Below are 21,331 nucleotides of genomic sequence, written 5' to 3'. Positions count from 1 at the left end.
AGTGTAAATAAATCTAACTTCTAAATGAAATATTAGTGTGCATATATAAATAAAAGTTAGAATAGTTATCAAATTTTAATAACAATGTTTATACACATTATTGCTATTACTTAGTATATGTATATGCATATATATATTTCCAATGTACATAATTAAAGAAGTGTTTATGATGCTTATGTGGATACCTTTGTGCCTATTACCTTTCTGGCTTTCTTGATTAGGGTATAAGCCGCTCGTGCTGATAACGTGTTATAATATTAGCTCTAATTATAACTAGATTATTGAAGTAATAATTGAACTTTATTATAACTAAGAAACAAGAGAGTAAAGAGATGTGTGAATTGTTAATTCTACTGGATACATTTACTCGTTATAGATAGATCATATTTATAATGTCAAAACATTATTTAGAAACACTATTTAGGGGGGACAAAAACTATATAATTAGTGTCATACAAAATGATTGTCGGTGAACTCATATAATTATTGTCATACAAATAATATTTTCGGTGATTCATAACATTTTTTCTTATTTGATTAAATGCAAGAATAGTAGCATATTTTTTACTACTTCATGTACGTTTATATTTTATTCATATTCCTTTTTTATGTTCATTCATTTTGTACATGTATACGTTTACAAGTTCACTCAAATTTAACTAGCAAAACAAAATCTAGAAAAATAGTATTCTTGAACTTTTGTCCAAATATTCTAATTCATATAACTATAAAGTTTGTTTATGTTCGCTTATTATTAATAAATGAGCGTTTTAGAAACTACTTTTTTGTTTATTTGATTAAATGGACAGATATAAATACATGTTTCATTGATGTATATATGTCCGTTTCTGTACATTATCATTCGAACTTACTAGCAATAGAAATTTAGAACCAAATTTATTTGCATATTTTAGAATTGTAACTTATCAGCCCTCTTAAATTTTTGAACCAGCCAGATTTTCAAATTTACAACCCAATTTATGTAAACTTTACTTTGAACATTGCTGTTAATAAACGTATTAATGTTGGATATCATATCATTGAAGCTTATGTTGAATATGGAATTTAGACTTTTAACATGGATATTCAAAATTTCCAATGGTTGCTTTTTTAACTGGTTTATCTTTGTTTAGAATATTATCACGCTAACATAAAAATATACATACTAACACGAACAAAAAAATACTCGTTTATTTCTATTTGTTCAGTTAAAGTTAAACAAATAAACACAAACAAATCCCATTCATGTACACTCAGTTCTTTTACAAACATAAGCTTTTTAGAGTTAAGCACTTGAGCCTGATAGGAAAAAAAAATAAGCCCATGCTCAAGCCCATTCCACTTTAATGCATTAATCCCGCATTCCCGCTCTCTTTACTTCAGATTTCATGCCCATTGTATATTTGTATATGCTATTAAAGTATTATACACGAGATGTTACATTTTTGAAAAACAATTTTTTTTTTTTTTTTTTTTTTTTTTTTTTTTTTTTAGGATAAAATTTTATTTATTTCTACTGATGAAACATAGATATTACATCAACAAATTAACTATGTAAACATCTTCAATTATCAAACTTTGACCAGACTAGCAGTAAGTAACAACTTTCTATATATACATCGAACACTAAAGTTGTTCATGTCATTAACACAAATATCATTCAACCAGCGGTTTGCAAAATTGTTCTTTTTCTTCATCCACTTTCCCTCGAGTGTCACCGGCCCAATTTTTAATTCGGTCTCCGGCAATGTTCGCCTGAAGTCCAAAGCGATCAAGAGTTGTTCATGTCATTAGGATATATTCCGTTTACACTAGCACACAATATATATGAAGAAACAAACTTCAGTTTGTAATTTGTACCTCATCGTTCCAATTTGTTCGCACAACCATCATAAGCAACAAACAGCATTGCATACTTGTTCCCACAACCATTCCGAACCATATTCCCTATGTTTCGTAGACAAAGTTTCAACATTAGTACAACCAGAAAGGCAGAAATCACTTCATTTGCACTAGGTTTTAGGGCAAATAGTAACCTAGTTTTACTATTATTCCACCTGAGTGACTCGAACCTTTTAAGAGGTCTAACCGAATAGGTTAAACCTCTTACTTAAAAGTAATTAAATGTGGTCATATATATCACAACATTTGCCCTAATTTTTATGATCTATATTCGCAAATAAGATCTAACCTTGACACCCATATTGAACTTAAACCCGAGCAAGAGACCCAACGGTATGCCAACAATGAAATACGACGCCATGTTCATGTAAGCAACCGTGGTCTGCCAACCTGCTCCAATGGCCACCCCTGAAACATATATCTCCAAATTTAACATCTACCAAAATTATATCAATGACACCACGTACAATAAAGATATGATCGAGATTTTGGGTGACTAATTTACCGGAAAGAACAGACTGCATACTATTGCCAATAGTACTAACTCCTAGCAACAATGTGAGCTCTTCCACGAGTCGTATTACTTCTTGACTGCTTGTAAAATATATTGGGTATTGTTTCTTGTACACTAGAAGTACCGTGGAGGAAAACAGTCCAAGTAGTAGGGAAGTAAAAACCACCACTATCACTGCCAATCGTGCGGTTCTTGGTCTTCCGTATCCAAGTTCATTTGACACCCTTACACTATAACATACACAAAAATGTTATATATTTGGAATGAGTGATTGTTTTATCGGGCAAGGTTATATATAGGTGCGAACCTTACGGCTACATTTAGTCCCAAGGCAACTGTGCCAACCCATCCTAATATGTTGACACTGCAATGTGAGATCAATTGTTAAACATAGGCTAGTTTCTAAAGGACCATATATGAAGATATGATCTCACCACACCGATAATGCATCGACCGAGGTTTCAGGATTTTCCAAGTAACCAGCGAAGAGAACCAGCGCCAACATGTACCAAGATCCTAAGCTACGAAACACCATTGTCATTGTGTTATGGAGAACTAATATAGCGAGATAATCTTATTTCATAACAAGATAATCAACTATAGGTAGATAATATTATTTCAGAAATGTAATTAAACGTCTAAAATCCTTAAAACACAATATAAATCATTTAAAGTAAAATAACATTTTTAAAGCTATTCAGTTTATACAATTGAAATACCTAAATATAAAATTATAAACACACATATATACCCAAACTTTGAAATTGAGACAAAGATTAAAATAAATATACAAGTCATATAGCTAATAAGTTTAAAAAAATTAAATTTATTTGTAGAGTCATGCGATCGTTAAACCATCAAATGACCGTCCACAAAACACTCATACGACCTCTTGACAAAAAGAAAAAGAAAAAAGGTCAAAGTTATGAAATTTATTGGTCAGAACGGCCGTCCAACCTTCATCAAAACACCATTTTGACCTTAGACAGCCAACTTTGAACATTTATGATTAAAACGGCCGTACGGCCTTTGAAATGGCGTGGAATTAAATGTCATACGAAAAGAAAGACGTCGTTAAACGGAGGCTTACCAAAACATTACCGCCGAGGTAAACGAAACACGAACAAACCCCTTAAGATTACTAAACGCCTTCCACGAAAAACCAGACCACGCCAGTCCACACGAGCCCCACAAAACATACATCAACTGAGCTAACGTTATGAACCACCACGACCCATTAAGCACCACAGCCGCACCATCATGCCCCCACCCAAGCTTCTTCATAGTCACCCAGCTCAAAACCATATGGCTCACAGCTGCCACAGCCGCAATGAACGCCATAGGCATAATGCTACTTTGTGCTTGTAAAAATTTAGCTATTGGGATGACGGTTGCGTAAGCGAATAACTGCGGTATCATCCGAACAGCGAAAGTTCCAGCTGCTGTGGCTATTGTGGTCGTCTGACCGAGCAGGCGGAGGACGGATACCCCGAATATGAAGGTGAACATGAGGATCATTGCTGCGGAGTTGAGAAGGATCCATGATCTTTGGAGGTAGATGCCGAGCAGTTTGATCTTGCCAGCACCGTAGGCTTGGCCACATAGTGTCTCTAAAGCACTTCCCATTCCGAACTATGCATGCATGCCAAAATAAATATTACTATAAATTATATTGATATGATTTTTTTTAGCGACCAATGAAGTAACGCTGGGTACTTCGTACGCGGCCCCTACTGGCTAATGGTAGCCCGAGCCGGCCACGAGTCCAGACGAACGGAGCCCATAGCGGTCCACCTATCGAGGGATTCCCCAGATAAAACCCGACTCCTATACCCGCCAAATGGCACGACAGCGAGGAGCCGGTAAAACTGGGTGAGATCAGGACTCGAACCCTGACAAGCCATGATCATCCCTCATATCTCCCGTATAAATTGATAATAGTGAAGTTTGAATCACTGACTATATTACCATTGACATGAATTACTCAATGAAATGGGATTTTTTTTTTTTACTTTTTTTTATCTTGCATTCTACATAATTTTTTTTGACATATTTATTTTACATATATTTGATAAGCCTATTAAAATATGTTGTTACTGTTTTTAAGGATTCTCATCCGAGTCTCTGCCTTTATTTAAACTTTACTTATTTTTTACAAAACTTCACACATACAAGATACAAGTCTCCATCTTTATTAATTTACCCACCAACACTTATTTATTTATTTTTTCAATTTCGACACAAAAAAGTTATACATATAGTTATTATTGTTTTTATCAAAATTTTATTTATTATTTGTAGAGGTAGTGTACTAAAAAAACCCAAATACCCTTAAATATCACCTGCGGAGCACAGAGAATCCTTTTACAAGCCACCCGCGGGACACATGGATCACCCGCATATCATGATAGAGGAGGAACATCCTCACAATACGCGCGGAAGCATCCGGGCATCCTCAGAAGTCGTCCGCAAGACAAGATACATGTCCCCATAATAGCTGGAGGACAGCTGTCACCATTCAAATACTTTCTAGAAGAAGGCTCATGATTCTTACTTGGGGAATACGTGACATACTAACCAATGAACAAAGGACACCTGGCCAGGTTGTTATAACCGTGCACATGGCCAAGGTGTGATCCGCCCTATCAATTGGCGACACGTGTCCAGGTTGTTATGCTCCTGCACATGAGACGTATAGCTCAACCTGTCACACGAGGACACGTGTCTAGGCGGTTATCAAAGATCTTTTAGAAGAGGACAGCTGCCCCTATCATCTTCCATCATCCTTCGGCTATAAATACCTTGTCAAACGGTATGAGGTATTCATTCACTCACCTATATTCTGACTACTCTTAGTCTTTGTACTTCAGTACTTTCTTCATTACGAACGTTACTGATTCTCACGCCGGAGGGTGGTTACAAGAAGACCCCCCCCCCCTCTTGTCCTTCCTGTAACGAGACTCACGGTGTTTGTTTTGCAGGTTCCGGTCACTGGACTTTAGGGAGCTTTACTCATATCGTGGTAGTAGTTATCGTATTATACCCTGTGGACTCATTGGATCCAGGACCCATACTTGGGGAGTGGATCCGTGTTTCTTCATTGGCGCCATCCGTGATTTGTGTTAGAACAGCAATAAGTTTTGTTGGTTTTTTGGTTCGTTTGATATGAGCAAACTTCCTAAAGGGCCGACGGGAACCCCTGCAACTGAGTCACGTGTAACTAACAAAGAAGCACCTCCGGGTCTTAGTGTTTTTTCACGTATCACGACTCCAAGTGGCCGTACTCTTGAGCGACTCACAGCTCCAGGGTCACGGAACATTGACGTAACACCTGGGGGTTTTACCCTAGAGAACGTCACAGCACCAACCGGTACCCCCCCCCCCCCCCCGATATGGGACGGGCCTCGGCACCGGAAGGTTCTAATTTGGGTAATCTCAGACGGATTACGGAAGAAACTCGCCGAAAGCGGTCAGTGTTGGATCTAGAAAATGATTCATGTGACTCTGATGTGGCGAGATCTCATAGACGTAATTCCAGATCCAGAGGAGCCTTGACTCCTGATGAGTGGCTCCATGTGCAACAACAAAGTTTGGTGGCTGAATACGAGCGTAGAAAACGTAACGAGCAACTTAACGCTCGCACTTTGGATTATGAGGAATCCCCTAGGGGATCTCCTTCTCCTCCACCAACAGTGCGAGGAAGTCAAACCCGTTACAGTCAACAGACGGAGCTAGAGTTTGGCGAACTTCCGAGGCTACGTCCTCGTCCTCGCATAAATATGCTGATGCCATCTTATTTAGATGAGTTTGACAGTTACGATTTATCCTACCACCCGGGAGATTACAGTATGTATACCGGAGACAGTAGGATGAGTTCTCAGGCAAAAAGCAGCCGTCCGCATGACATAGTCCGCCATACCGAATACCATAGCAATACGGAACGAGACTTTACTAAACCATACCGCCCCGCGGCCTTCGCTGAAAAATCAAAGTTCATAGAAAGTATTGCCACAACACCCTTTCCCGTTAATGCTAAGATACCTACATCGGTGGGTAAGTATAATGGTATGACTGATCCAAGTGATCATCTCCAGAACTTTATTGCGGTAGGTGGTGTTAGTGGTTGGACGCTGCCTTATTGGTGTCACATGTTCGCATTGACACTAACAGGGGCAGCAAGAGAATGGTTTGAAAAGTTACCTAATGGTGAAATTTCTAGTTGGGACGATCTGGTGAAAAAATTTTCCCAACACTTCAGTCAACAGAAAAAACATACGCGAGACCAATCAGACATTTTGGATGTTGTCCGCCACGATAACGAGCCTATAGAAGATTTTATCACTAGGTTCAATGACGAAAGTTTGAACATCGGTGGAATCAGTAAAGACATGCTTCGTGGTGCCTTCCGCAAAAATGTCAAATGTGATGATTTAGTCCGCACGCTTACGGGCAGAGATGGAATGCCAAAAGAGTGGGACGACCTGATGGCTGCGGCAAAGGTGTATTCTAACACTGAGAAAACATTGAGAAATGGTAACACGAAACAAAAATTTAAAGTTGAGTTCCAGAATCCGAGACCTAATAGACAGGTGAGAGGCCCTATATGGTCAAGGCTTCAGCCAAGTGCGGAAGCATCAAAACCGTTTGATGCAAGATCCCTCATAGGCAACAAGAACAAAGCGGGACCTGTAAACCGAGGTCCCAACAATTGGACTCCTCTTTCAAAGACTCCCGCTGAAATTCTCACCACAGAGAATATAAAATTTAGAAAGCCACAGCCATTAACAAGAAGATCATTCTTGGATGCTACTAAGCACTGTTCGTATCATGACGACATTGGTCATAATACGGATGAATGTAGAACATTGAAAAATGAAATTGAGACGGCTGTGAAATCTGGAAAGCTCAAACACTTGGTAAAAAATGGAAAACCGGACAATGGAAAAACACATGTTCGGGACATCCAAGGCCCGATTAAGAAACAAATTAAAGATTTGAATGTTCATATGATACAAGGAGAGTTCCATACACGGAATAAGAGAAAAGAATCTGATGATGAAGAGTGTAAGAATGAACCAATGATCTTCCCTCGAATTAAAGGAGGCCCGAACAATAAGAACCCCCTGATCATCACTGCTCTCTTCGGACACTATCGTTCTCATTACGTCTTCTTCGACACCGGCAGCACATCAGATATCATGTATGAACAATGCTTTGATCGGCTTGACGAAGAAGATAAAGAAAGATTGAAACCCATCCACGCTCCAGTGTCGGGATTCGGAGGAGAAATAATGCATCCGCGGGGTGTAATTTCATTTCCAGTCACCCTGAGCGACGGAATTCATTCGAGGACCGAGGAGGTCGAATTTCTGGTTTTGCCGGCAACATCAAGACATGACATTATCCTTGGGCGAGAAGCAATTGGTGATTTCAATGCTCATCCGTCCACGGCACACGGTGCAGTGAGAGTCCCAACTTGTACTGGCATCGCAATAATTCATGTTAATAGGCACTGCTTTGCAACCGAGAGCTCAAAGCCCAACAAGATCCAAAAACAAACTTTGAGAACTGAATCGGAAAAGTGGGTCTTGAACAAAGATTTCCCTGATCAAACTGTAACAATTGGACCTGCTATCTCTGAGATAGTGCGGACTTTCTTGAAACAGTTATTATCAAAGAATGTCGATGTTTTCGCATGGCAACCTGCGGACATGACGGGTGTCCCACGAAACATTGCGGAACACAAACTAAGGGTAAACCCGTTGTTAACGCCAATTGTTCAAAAACAACGCAAGATGGGTCCAGAACAATCGAAAGCAATGAATGAACAAGTTCAGGACCTCTTGCAGGCAGGGATCATTCGTCCAATCCGTTACCAAACTTGGGTCGCCAACCCAGTTATCGTCCCCAAAAGCAATGGGGCATGGCGGATGTGTATCGATTTCAAGGACTTAAATAAAGCATGTCCCAAGGATTGTTATCCTTTACCCCGAGATAGACCTCAAGGTTGATGCTGTAGCACCATTCAAATTTAAGTGTTTCCTGGATGCCTACAAAGGCTACCATCAGATCCGCATGGCAGCGGGCGATGAGGACAAAACAGCATTTCGCACCGATCAAGGCACCTTTTGTTACAAAATGATGCCTTTCGGACTGAAAAATGCGGGAGCCACGTATCAACGATTGATGGACATAGCATTCAAGAGTCAAATTGGTCGAAATCTAGAGGTGTATATGGATGATCTCGTAATCAAAAGTGTTGAAGAAGATCAAATGTTGAGAGATATCGAAGAAACATTCGATACTTTGAAGAGTATCAACATGAAGTTGAATCCAACCAAGTGTTCACTTGGAATGGAAGAAGGAAAATTTCTGGGAGTGATTGTCACGGACGAGGGCTTCAAAGCTAATCCAGATAAAGTTCAAGCCATAGCCCGCATGCCTTCCCCATCCTCCCTCAAGGAAGTTCAGACACTCAATGGGCGTTTGGTTGCTTTGAATCGATTCTTGGCAAACCATGCAGCCAAATCTCACCCATTTATCTCAACACTAAGAAATTGCCTTAAGAAAGCACATTTCAATTGGATTGTGGAAGCTGAACAAGATTTTTTGGAAGTTAAAAAATGTTTGATGGAGCTGCCCACATTAACAGCACCCTGTGCGGGGGAACCTTTAACATTATACCTATCAGCATCAGACATTGCCATTGGGGCCGTCCTCCTAACAGATCGAAAGAATATTCAAACACCGATCTACTACGTTAGCAGAACGTTTGCTTGAAAAACTTGTTTTAGCACTGGTCTATGCTGCCCGACGCCTCCGCCTGTACTTTCAAGGGCACTCCATCAATGTTTTAACCGAAAACAAACTCAAAAATGTTCTCAGTAAGCCCGAATTATCTGGCCGACTGGCCAAATGGACCATCGAACTAGGTGAACATGCAATAGAATACAAACCTAGGCCAGCAATCAAAGGGTTTGTGTTGGTGGACTTCGTGACAGAAGTTCCGCATCACAAAGAAAAAGAATGTTTAATCGAGCAACAACCCCAAGCACCTCCGGAATTAGGACAAAATTGGTCCTTATTCACGGATGGAGCTTCAAGCAACGAGGGATGTGGCGCAGGCCTCAGGCTGGTCAATCCCGAAGGTCATGAGTTTACATATGCCATAAAGCTGGACTTCAAAAGTACCAACAACGAGGCAGAATATGAAGCTTTCTTGGCAGGCTTGCGGATAGCCAAAAAGCTCGGGGTTAAACATTTAGAAGCCCAAGTGGATTCCATGTTGATTGCGGGACATATCAATGGTACATACGAAGCAAAAAACGATATCATGGCTTCATATGTACAGACAAAGGATTTGATGTTGCAGTTCTCTTCTTGCAAAGTCATTCATATAAAGAGAAGTGAAAACAAATCAGCGGATGCTCTCAGTAAATTGGCTTCAACGAACTTCGAACATTTCTCCAAGGACATCCGCATTGAAGTATTAGATCGCCCGTCTGTTCCGCAACATCAGGTTTTAGTGATCCAAACAGGAATATAATCCTAGATGACACCCATTATGGCATACTTGTCATCTGGAGCACTTCTGGAAGGAAAAGCAGCGGCCCAGAAGATAAAGCACAAAGCCTTAAACTATCAGATTCTTGATGGTATTTTGTACCGACGTTCTTTCCTCGGACCACTACTTCGATGTGTGGATGCCGAGGACGCGAATTACTTAATCAGAGAGGTTCATGAAGGCATCTGTGGTCTTCACGCGGTTCCGCGGATGGTTGTAGCAAAGATAATGAATGCTGGGTATTACTGGTCGGGGATGCACATGGATGCTGTAAATGAAATCAGAAAGTGCGATTCCTGCCAGCTTCATGCTCCTAACACGCTACGACCAAAGAATGAGTTAGTTCCAGTCACCGCAGCTTGGCCGTTCCAGAAATGGGCAATTGACATAATGGGACCTTTCCCTGAGGCCCCCGGACGTATCAAATTCCTGATAGTAGCCATCGACTACTTCACGAAGTGGGTAGAAGCTAAACCGGTTGCTTCCATAACAGCAGCAAGCGTTAAGAAATTCCTGTGGGAATTCATAATATGCCGGTTTGGCCTTCCTCTGGAACTCGTTAGCGATAACAGAACACAATTCGCGGACAGTGGGTTGCAAGAATGGTTAAAAGAGTTACACATTTCTCAAATCTTCACCTCTGTAGCCCACCCGCAAGCGAATGGTCAAGTCGAAAGAACTAATCGGACGATCAAAGAAGGAATCAAAATGAGGCTGGGAACAAAACGAACAGGATGGGTGGACGAATTGCCCCATGTACTATGGGCTTTCCGCACTCAAAGGAATTCCAGCAATTCCGAAACCCCCTTCAGTTTAACATATGGCACAGAGGCCATGATTCCCACCGAGATTGGTATCCCATCCGCCCGAGTCCTTATGATTAAAGATAATGATCATGAGCTCCGGATGAACCTCGACCTCCTCGAGGAAAGGAGGGAAATGGCATCGATCCGCGAACATAATTACAAACGACAGTTGCAAAAGTATTATGACTCACGGGTTCAAAGATGTGAATTCGATGCGGGAGACTATGTCTTCCGTAGTAACGAAGCCTCAGGGCAAGAGCCTCCGAGCAAGTTGGCCCCTACATGGGAAGGACCTTATAGAATCCTGAAAGTTCTGTTTAAAGGTGCCTATAAACTAGAAAGGTTGGACGGGACAGTGGTCCCTAGAACTTGGAATGGGGCCCAACTGAGGAAATGCTACATTTAGTATGTTTATCTTTTGGCCTGCGCGCCAAACTAGAAGTTCACAACATTTGTAATTTCATTTCTTGTAAGTTGGCGTATGCCCTAGTTATGAAAATTTTCATTTCAGTCATTTGAGACTTGTATTATTACGTAATCCTTTATTGGCATACAAAGAAGATCCTACTAAACACTTATATTATGACAAAATAAACAAAGTGTAACGGATGCAAAATTAAAATTTCTTTATATACACAAATGGGATTACAACAAAAGATCAAGTTACAAGAAAAAAGAAAATTCTATCTATGGCGCGACATCTTCGTGTTCCGCATCGTTACCTCCAACATCTTCAGCATGGTCTTCTTCTTCTTCTTCGTTACTTCTATCAAGTTCAAGAAGAGTCTTTAGTCGCTGAATGCTATCCTCCTCGTCAGCAAGTTCGGATATCTGGTCCGCCAAAGGAAATTTCAAAGAATCAAAGTCCTTTGATTTCTGTTTAAGGATGGCAACAGTATCCTGACCAGCCAAAACGTACTCCTCAGGAAGCTTGGAAGTGGAACCAAACTGATAACCTTCTTTAAAGCCCAGTTGGCGACCAGCTTGCTTCGAAGCTTTGAGGAGGATAGCAACACAATTCCCAAGTTCGTCACTAGCCCGTACATCGGCAATGACCTGATAAGACAGTTACACATAAGTAACTCTAAAAATACTGGGAATATTTATGATAAGAATGAGACACATACCTTAGGAATAGCCTCCGCCAACAGCCATTTTTGATCTGCCTTGGCCTAAATAAGTTCCATTTTGTGTTTGGCACATTCTAAGGCTTGATCACGGTTTCTGGCATTAAGGTCCGCCAAACGCTTGTCTTTGGCCGCTGACTCAGCCCGAAGGGTCTCCAACAACTTGGCTTGTTCAGCCATCATCTTAGACTGTTCATCCAGTTGTTTCTGGAGAGTGACCTTGGCTTCCTCGGAAACAGACCGAGCAGTTTCTTCCGCCTTCAGGGCCCGGCCGGCATCCTAGCTTCACTCATGGCTTTAAGGGCTTCTTCTTTGGCATCGGAAGCGGAGGCCGCTAGCTCGTCCCATTGCTTATTCATCATCAACCAGTCCCTGGTTATTTCATGGGTGGTGGAAATAGTGTTCGCCAAATAGTAAGAATAAGAGTTCAGCAACTCTTGGCGAACACTAAGACGACGCCTCTCCTTTTCACCGTGCGGGAGACACTCCCCCAGAAATTCAAAACATGTGTCCACGTTACGGAATGTCGAATCCCGACGTAAGGACCAGTTAGGTTGATGAGGGGTGGGGTCCTCCTCCTCAGGAGTAGGAGAGGTTCGGGAAGAATAGGGGAACGTGCTTATGCCCCCTTGATCCCCTGAATTGGTGTACATTGTACGAAGGTGACACCTTGGCGTGAACAGCGGTGTTCGCCTCCTTATTCTTCAATGGAGAGTCGTCCGTCACAACAACCGGGTCCTCAGCAATATTAGGAGGCGGCGGTGGCGGACGAAGAGGTGAACTTTTCAATCCGGAAATACCCTCGGAAAGATTATCCAGGTTCACTGAAAAACACTAACAATGATTTAACATCACAATAAACAAAGAGAAAAGGGAAGTAGGAACTTTGCATACCCAGCGAAGGGTCCTCCGCATCAAGTTGTTCCAATCGTGCTTCCAAGGCGGAAGGTTTGGTCTTTTTTGACTTCTTCTTCTTGGGAACATCATTTACAGGATGAAGTTTCCGCTTGCCCGCCGCCTTGGAGGCGCCCGCATAAACGGCCGGGCGTTTACCGTCAACAGTAATATCATCAGGTCCTGGACCCTCGACTTCTGCAGTGGTGTCAGCATCATCTGGGCCCGTTGATTGAATAGTCGCGGCTCGTTGAGGGGTGAGACCTGCAGTTGAGCCCATAATTTTGTTAACATCAATCTAGCATATTTCTCCAGACAGTGACGACTCCTCGCTAGACGAGAAGAGCACAATCACTCTGCTGGAACTAATAGCAGTCATAGGTTTGAGTTTCAAAGCGCCCTCACCTTTCTGGATGCATTCTTTAACATATGCCTCACCTTTGGCATACATCGCCTCGGAAACTTTGGGTTCCGGGCGGAAAGCTGTGGGAAACACGAAATTAGAACGGGTGCGCTCAAGAAAGGACGCATCCCTTTTATCGATTGGGCGGCGCACCATCATTCCCCCCTTGCGATCCAACAAAGTGCTAAAGGCGGAAACTTCACCTACGAAAAGCAAGAAAACAAATTAGAAAATTCTTAATGACAAAACAGAGACAACAACAAACTTACTCTTGTTGGTCTCCTCGTAGTACGGTTCCAGAGTTGGAAATGGCCGCAATCGGCTCATCCTCGCACTCACCATTGCCCCTTCGTGGATTGGGGGCATGGGAGTCGGTGTGGAGATCAGCGTTTGATACCATGCCTGATCTTCATGGGCGGAGGCCACAACCACTGGCATAGCCTCTTTCGCCTTCCGTTTATGCATCGCGAAAGAAATAACATCCTCTCGGATCCAAAAAAATTTAGGTTTCCAGCCATGGAGGCTACGGAGCCATTCCATGCCTATAACCCTCTTCTCCACAGTCGCGAAGCTGTACCATCCATCACGGAAGGTCATCTTGTAAAAAACGGCAAACATGCCAACTGTCGGTTCAAGGTCGTGGGTCTGGCAACAGAATTCGAAGTGTCGAATCCTCAACATCCCGAAGGGATGGATCTGGGAAAGATGAATCCTATAAGTTGTCAAGACCGATTGGACAAATTTGGTAATCGGAATCCGGAAGTTCCCTGTTGTAAAGTGGTCTATGTATACAGCTATTTTCTTTGAAGGCGGACTAGTAGCAATAGAACCACTAGCAGGAAGTTCTGGTTCCCACTCCGTCGTCAATCCATAAACATTGACAACATCATTATAGTCTTCTTCTTTAAGACAAACGGCAACCTCGTCGATAGTAGGGGTACTCTTCTTTTCTTTAGCCATCAGAATAACAGTAAGATGAAGAAATCACAGAAAAAGGGAAGAAATCTGAGAGAAGATTGAAAATCTCGAGCGTTTGAAAGAAATCTAAAAGTGATAAAGATTAAGTGGAAACCACAAAGGTCATATTTATACCCATCGCAATTAATGCGATCCATAAGGTGCCAGAGGAGAGAGAAACCGCGGACCGTCAGATGACTGACACATCAGGTGGGAAATTCAAGATAGTGAAAACAGACTGTCGGCGGCGTCATACACATCTTGTCAGTTACCCTCAAGAAATTTCTCTCTCCGCCACGTCACCATAGTTATCCAAACTTTCAAAAATTTCAAAAAAGTTGAAGATCTCAATAAAAATCTTCTCAACAGATATTAAAAACAGTATAAGGGTCATAAAAGAACAAAAGAAATATTCCTCATTAATGATCCAAAAAATTACAAGAAGGAAAAGAAAAAAATTTATAAGTTATAGAAATGGTAAATCTATCCTAAGGGTTTGAGGCGGACGGGTCTTTCGGAGCCTTCACAGACGTATCTTCTGAAGAATCATCCTCAGAGTCTTCCCCAAGATAGGTCTTCAAAAGTTGTAGGCCATCATCTGCGGATGCAAACTCCGGAAGCATTTACTGAAGCAGAAACACTAGGTCGTCATGTTCTTTTACCCGCGTAACTCGGGCTTGCTTGACATCAACTCCATGAAGGGGATAATCTTTGAATGTGCGGTTGCTCTGAGCATACGTCATCCCTTCATGAAAGCCCACAACACGCCCAAGTGAGGAAGAAGCAGACATCGCATTGGCAAAGCTGTCATTTAGCTCCTTACCTCCTTTGATATGGCGAACAACCTGTTAAGACAAAAACATAAGTTCCCAATATCAAAAGGTACGAGTGAAACAACAAGTAATAAAGATTAACTTACAGCATCAACGCCTCGAGTAAGGAACCATTGGCAGTCATGTTCCACGCGTTCTGCCTGCGCTCGGAACTCTTTAGCTTCCGCGGTAGTTTCTTCATGAGCTTGAAGAAGAGAGTCATAGGCAGTCTGGATTTCAACAGCACTTTGATCCTTAAGTTCAGCCTGCTCCTTCTGCAGCTTTAGCTCCGCTTCAAGATCGTGAATTCGCACACCTTGAAGGGCTACTTGATTTTCTAATGAAGTATTAGCCTCTTGAACACGAGTCAACTCGTCTCTTTCCCTCTGAGCCTTAGCTCAAGCAACTTCAAGAACGGAATTATGCTTTTCACAAGCTTCCTTCCATCGACGGACAGCCTCAGCATTGCGATCTTGTTCACTCTTAAGAGCAATCTCCGCATCGGATTGTTTCCATTTAGCAGTCTGGGCAGCAATACGTTGCTCCTCAGTTTCTTTCTTGGCAACCTCGGCCGCCCGACGAGCTTCCCCCACCTTTCCGCCTAGAGTACACCACTCACTTAAGACCTCCTGGCTACCGGCTAAGGCATTAGCCAGATGATAAACAACATTTGTATGAAGGTCGTGGCGGGAAAGATCACGCTGATATGCCATCTCAGCAGGGGGTGCGCAATGTTCAAAAAATTCCATACAAGTTCTCGGTTGGGAAAACCGAGAACCATTGGTAATGCCCCATGGAGGGACAAACAACTCGTGTTTGTCACCCAAGCCCATATCCCCGTAATAACGGGAACCCGAGGGTTTAAGGCGAGCCGGGGTGGAAGAAGACTGTTGAAGAGGAGGTTGACGTGGAAGCTAGTCAGTCTGAATATGCTCCTCCTCAGCAGTAGGACTGTCTTGCTGATCACCACTACCACCCCCAGCCTGAAACAGATAGTCAAAGCGAGTATCAGGTTCAGACTGGGTATTAGCTTCCTCTGTCGAAGTATCAGCTGGCGGGGTAGGCACCCTATCTCTCGCAACAATTTTAGTTGAAGGCTCTACGTTGGGGTCACTTGGTGGAGTAATCAGCTCGGTCTCAGCGTCTTCCTTAGAAGTCGGTGTTGATAACTTCTCAGATATATCTTCACTAAAAATCAACAGATCTACACAACAAAGTTGTACTTAACTAAAACACTCATAAAAAAGATTACAGTGTAACACCAAAGTTATATGTACCTTCAACAGTCTCAAGACGGTCAGCAAGGCTATACTGTGGCTTCTTGGGACGGTGTATTTTCCGTTTTTTCTTTGACGGTCCCGCCTCAGTATCCGCAGCCTTCTCGTTCGTACGACCCGTCTGGGAGGCTAAGAAAACTCTCCTTTGCTCTAATTATGCCAATAAATGTGAGACAGAGGAAGGTTCAGAAGTATCGAAATCCTCTTCCTCTTCGGAGGCAGAAGACATAGAAACGTTACCACCGTCATCACTTGACGATAAGATAGCAACTATCCCGTCCGAAGTAATGGCAGTAAGAGGAGGAGGGTTTAGAATATACGCACCTGTTTCAAAGGTGGCATTTGAGATTACAGGTTCAGCCCGAACTTTCTTCGGAAACAGGAATTGAGATTTAGTTTTGTCAAGAATGGGTTGGTCCCCCGCCTCGCGAGAACTCTTACGGACACAACCCCTATCCCCAAAAAGAACGTTAAACATGGGACTCCGACCTGAGGAAATAAAAACTTAATCATTCAACGATTCAGAATAAAGAAGAAACAAGTATACAAGGGAACTTACGCTCATACAAGTCTACAAAAATTGGCTCCATGAATTCCGTCGGCCACAGACGACTCATGCCTGCCCACACCAATGCCTCTTCCGGCAAGGCATGCATAGGTGAGGGCTCCATGGTAGGCATGCGATACCATTCACGACCCTCATGAGCAACTGTCACTACCTCCGGGAGAGCAGAATTCAAAGGGCGGCGAACTATGGTTAGAGGCACCACGTCCTTGGATATCCAGAAAAACTTGTTACGCCAGTCGGCGGACAACCTTTCAACCTCATTCCCAAGGCTCCGATCGGAAAATCCTTGGCACGTATACCAGCCATTATGGTTAGCAAGGCGATAGAAACCGGGAATCGATCTATGTGGGGAACCATATCACGTGCTATACATACAAATTCATAATGACGAATTCGCATCATAGCACGCGGGTGTAGCTGAGATAGATGGATCCCATAAGCAGTCAAAATCCTCTCGAGAAATTTCGTTATAGGAAGGCGAAAATTCCCATGAACGAAATGATTGGCATACAAAGCCATTTCCCAGGCGGTGGGAAACTGGCTATTGAACCGATAGATGGAAACTCTGGTTCCCACTCGGGTGGAATACCATACGTTTCCAATAATTTTTCATACTCCGAGTAGTCCCATGTCACTTCTATCTCGTCAACCTCAGTTTGAACATTCGACATTATAAAAGGATTTGCTGAAAGAATATAAGAAGGTTCAATGTTTTCTAAGAAAGGAAATTAAGAGGATAATCAAAGGAAAGGAACGATAAAACTTCGAAAAGAAGAAGTTTATCCCTATTTATACCCATCGCAATTAATGCGATGGGATATGAACAGTACAGAGAGAAGTTCATGACCCAACCAGTGATTGCCACGCCACGCGGGAAATTCGAAAAAGAGAAAAAGTTGTACAGTCGGGTACAGTGACATCCGTCAAAAACGTTCCATCATCTGTTCACGCACCTGCGAGTGGTCAACTTGTCCTTTTTTATGATTATCCATACTAACAGAAGATATTTTCTACCTAACTTCGAAAAACAAAAATCCCCAAAATACATTAAGTCCAAAATTTCACCCGCATAAAGATTTCACACGGAAGAAACACTGGACTTAGGGGACTTGTAGAGGTAGGGTACTAAAAAGACCCAAATACCCTTAAATATCACCCGCGGGGCACAGAGAATCCTTTTACAAGCCACCTGCGGGACGCATGGATCACCCGCATATCATGATAGAGGAGGAACGTCCTCACAATACGCGCGGAAGCATCCGGGCATCCTCAGAAGTCGTCCGCAAGACAAGATACCTGTCCCCATAATAGCTGGAGGACAGTGTCTACAGGACAGCTGTCACCATTCAAATACTTTCTAGAAGAAGACTCATGATTCTTACTTGGGGAATACGTGACATACTAACCAATGAACAAAGGACACCTGGCCAGGTTGTTATAACCGTGCACATGGCCAAGGTGTGATCCGCCCTATCAATTGGCGACACGTGTCCAGGTTGTTATGCTCCTGCACATGAGACGTATAGCTCAACCTGTCACACGAGGACACGTGTCTAGGCGGTTATCAAAGATCTTTTAGAAGAGGACAGCTGCCCCTATCATCTTCCATCATCCTTCGGCTATAAATACCTTGTCAAACGGTATGAGGTATTCATTCACTCACCTATATTCTGACTACTCTTAGTCTTTGTACTTCAGTACTTTCTTCATTACGAACGTTACTGATTCTCACGCCGGATGGTGGTTACAGGAAGACCCCCCCCCCTCTTGTCCTTCCTGTAACGAGACTCACGGTGTTTGTTTTGCAGGTTCCGGTCACTGGACTTTAGGGAGCTTTACTCATATCGTGGTAGTAGTTATTGTATTATACCCTGTGGGCTCATTGGATCCAGGATTCATACTTGAGGAGTGGATCCATGTTTCTTCATTATTAATATAAAGATTTTAGTGAAGTGAGGTTTTTGATATTTTCTTGATTCTTCATTACATACTGCATGTTATACAGAAAATATAAGTTCATAAGCCTAAACATACAATACACATACCAATATAGCAAAAGAGAAGCTGCCAATGATGGAGTTCTCGACGGAGACCGCGGCAAGTTCGATGGTTCCAAGCTGTCCGGCGAACAGTTGGGTGGTGGCTCCAAGTGTGTACCGGCAAAGGGAGGTGAATATAGCCGGTGTGGCTAAATACCACAGCCTTTTAAACTATATAAAACTCCCTACAAAAGTCTCCAACTCCATTTATTTGAATATCTTCACCATTAAAGGACAAAGTAGCCGGCAAGTGTTTAAGGTTATTTGTGTAGTGGTTGTGGCATGTGTTACCGGAGAGAAGTGGCTGTTGCTTCCCAGTCTCCATTCAGGTGGGTGGTGAGTTAACATGTGAGAAAATTGCAAACATTTGAGGTGATTTTTAATCAACCTCAGACGTGTACTTCACGTTTACTATACATGTTAAAGTCAGATTATTTTTTAACAAGTGACATTGTGACGGTGGGTTAAAATCCTTTGTTGCGGTTGGAACTCGTTTGGTATTGGTTCGGTTTGCTATGTGGTAAACGAGGTGTGTTCTTATCTACTTTAACAATTCAAGAATACTATAATTAAAATTTGTATTTTATAAATAATTTTGTTATTACAAAATAACTAAATAAGTTCGGTTCATTCACGATAGTAATAGATGTGTGCAAAGAAATGAAAACAACTAGAATAAAATTTGTGTTATTCTTATGAAAACGTTTCGATATTAATCTATTTAAGAATTAAAGTTAATTATTTGTGCAGGTTCAAGTAAATTATCAAACTTAGGAAAGTGAATTGTGATTTCATAAATAATCAAGGTTAGAAAAAATCCCAAATAAAAAAGTGGAAATCGGCCACTATCAAATTCAAACACAAACACCCATCCTCCACGCTTTAACCATCACCGTCTAGATCAATATACACATACATTATAACCGGTTATGGTAAGGACATAAAAACCAAAATATAACGTTTAATATAAGTAAATAATTTGGAAAAATAAAGTACTTTGTCATTAATTGCAACATTAATAATAATAAATATTGAAAATGAAAGGACAAGGACTTTCGAAAGGTAGTAACCTATGAAAAATAAACGACTTTATTTCATTTAATTGTAAAGGAATTATGATAAAGAGTTAAATACGGTTTTTTTTATTAATCCTTATTTCGATCCTCACTTCTCCCTTGTGTCATTATGGCAAAAAAAAATAATAATATTTGAGCTAGGTATTGCGAGATTCTCAGTTCGAATATAGAGCCGATCCGGGTTTTGTCCCATCTTATGTTACGCCGAAGAGTTCTATTATTGTAGTGGTACAACAGCTATCAAGTGGCAACAAGCAGTACGGTTTCCGTGGAAACGTCCAAGCCAAACTTTGAAATCAGTGTACACCTGGTTAAGACAACATAGTTTAGTCAGAGTCCGGCAACGAGACACTCCAAATTTGGGAGTGAGGTGGCATAACACATAAGAAAGTCGTCGTTCAAAAAAATATGCGATTTTATTCTTCGTGATTTTAGGGGGGTTCCAGGTTGAGCACGTGAGTTTTTTCAAGGGGTATTTTTCCTCAAGAGTGGTCTCTGATTACTCGGGAATGAAAATGATCACGTTAGTCATTATTCTGTCAATAATACAAATAACCGTTTAAGAAAGAATAATAATAATAATTTACAAGCCAACTTTCTCGTGTATCACAAACAATGCTATGTCAATACCCTACAAATGCTCAATGGTGGGCACGTATTGCATTTTATTGGGTGGAGTTGAGAGTGCATTAATTTTGAGAAGTTTTTAGTTAGAATAAAATTTTCTCGTGTTTCGTACATAAATAATGTTATTATTATGAACATAGAATCCCTGTGTTTGGAATTTGAAGCCCCGTGAAAGAGTGGTAGGGCCACACATGGAGCGGTACAGGAGGCCACGTATTTATGATAACCCAAGTACAAAACTTTACCGAACATGTTTTTATACTTTTAAGGAGAATCTTTGGCAAACTCAATCGGTTAGTTTAGAATAATAGTGAGTGATTTTGAGAAAAATATTTGTGTTCGTCAACATTGAAGTTTTACTTAATAATCAATTGTGTTTGTTGGTAAATCGGGTACTTTAAATAATTAGGGAACACTGCCGCAAGCAATTCGGATACCTTTAGGTAGTTTTAATGAGATGACAGTATCTCAATGGTGGGTTTAATTTAGATACTTTGGTTACTTTTATAAGTATCTATTCACCGACAAAATTCAAGTATGATAATGAAACACGATAACATACAATATCATTATAAAGAACAAAAACAAATACAACAATGTACACCTCTATTTATGCTAACCTTAACTCATTTTCTACTCCAACTCTAACTCCTAATAATACTACCTATTTAACTCTAACAATTATCCCCTAACAATAAATTAACCATTTAATTTATTCTTTAATCTTTATCTTCTTTTATCTTCTAACTCTTTATTTGATTCATT

General features: G+C 41.3%; 1 pseudogene across 1 annotated transcript; it reads right to left on the bottom strand.

The window, feature by feature from the left end:
* Nucleotides 1-1,575: 1,575 nt before the first annotated feature.
* LOC143630397 (protein DETOXIFICATION 29-like) lies at nucleotides 1,576-19,215 on the bottom strand (annotated as a pseudogene). The gene is made up of 8 exons (XR_013153157.1): nucleotides 18,870-19,215; nucleotides 3,507-4,048; nucleotides 2,851-2,937; nucleotides 2,724-2,780; nucleotides 2,408-2,646; nucleotides 2,192-2,310; nucleotides 1,861-1,947; nucleotides 1,576-1,755 (listed from the first exon to the last, which is right to left on the bottom strand). The product of XR_013153157.1 is annotated as a protein DETOXIFICATION 29-like (transcript).
* Between the last annotated feature and the right edge of the window lie 2,116 nt (nucleotides 19,216-21,331).

Source organism: Bidens hawaiensis, unplaced genomic scaffold (genome assembly GCF_021521415.1).
Source record: "Bidens hawaiensis isolate Kalapana, Puna unplaced genomic scaffold, B.hawaiensis_p1.1 tig00005663_1, whole genome shotgun sequence".
Lineage (NCBI taxonomy): Eukaryota > Viridiplantae > Streptophyta > Magnoliopsida > Asterales > Asteraceae > Bidens > Bidens hawaiensis.
This window is presented reverse-complemented; position numbering and strand designations above follow the sequence as displayed.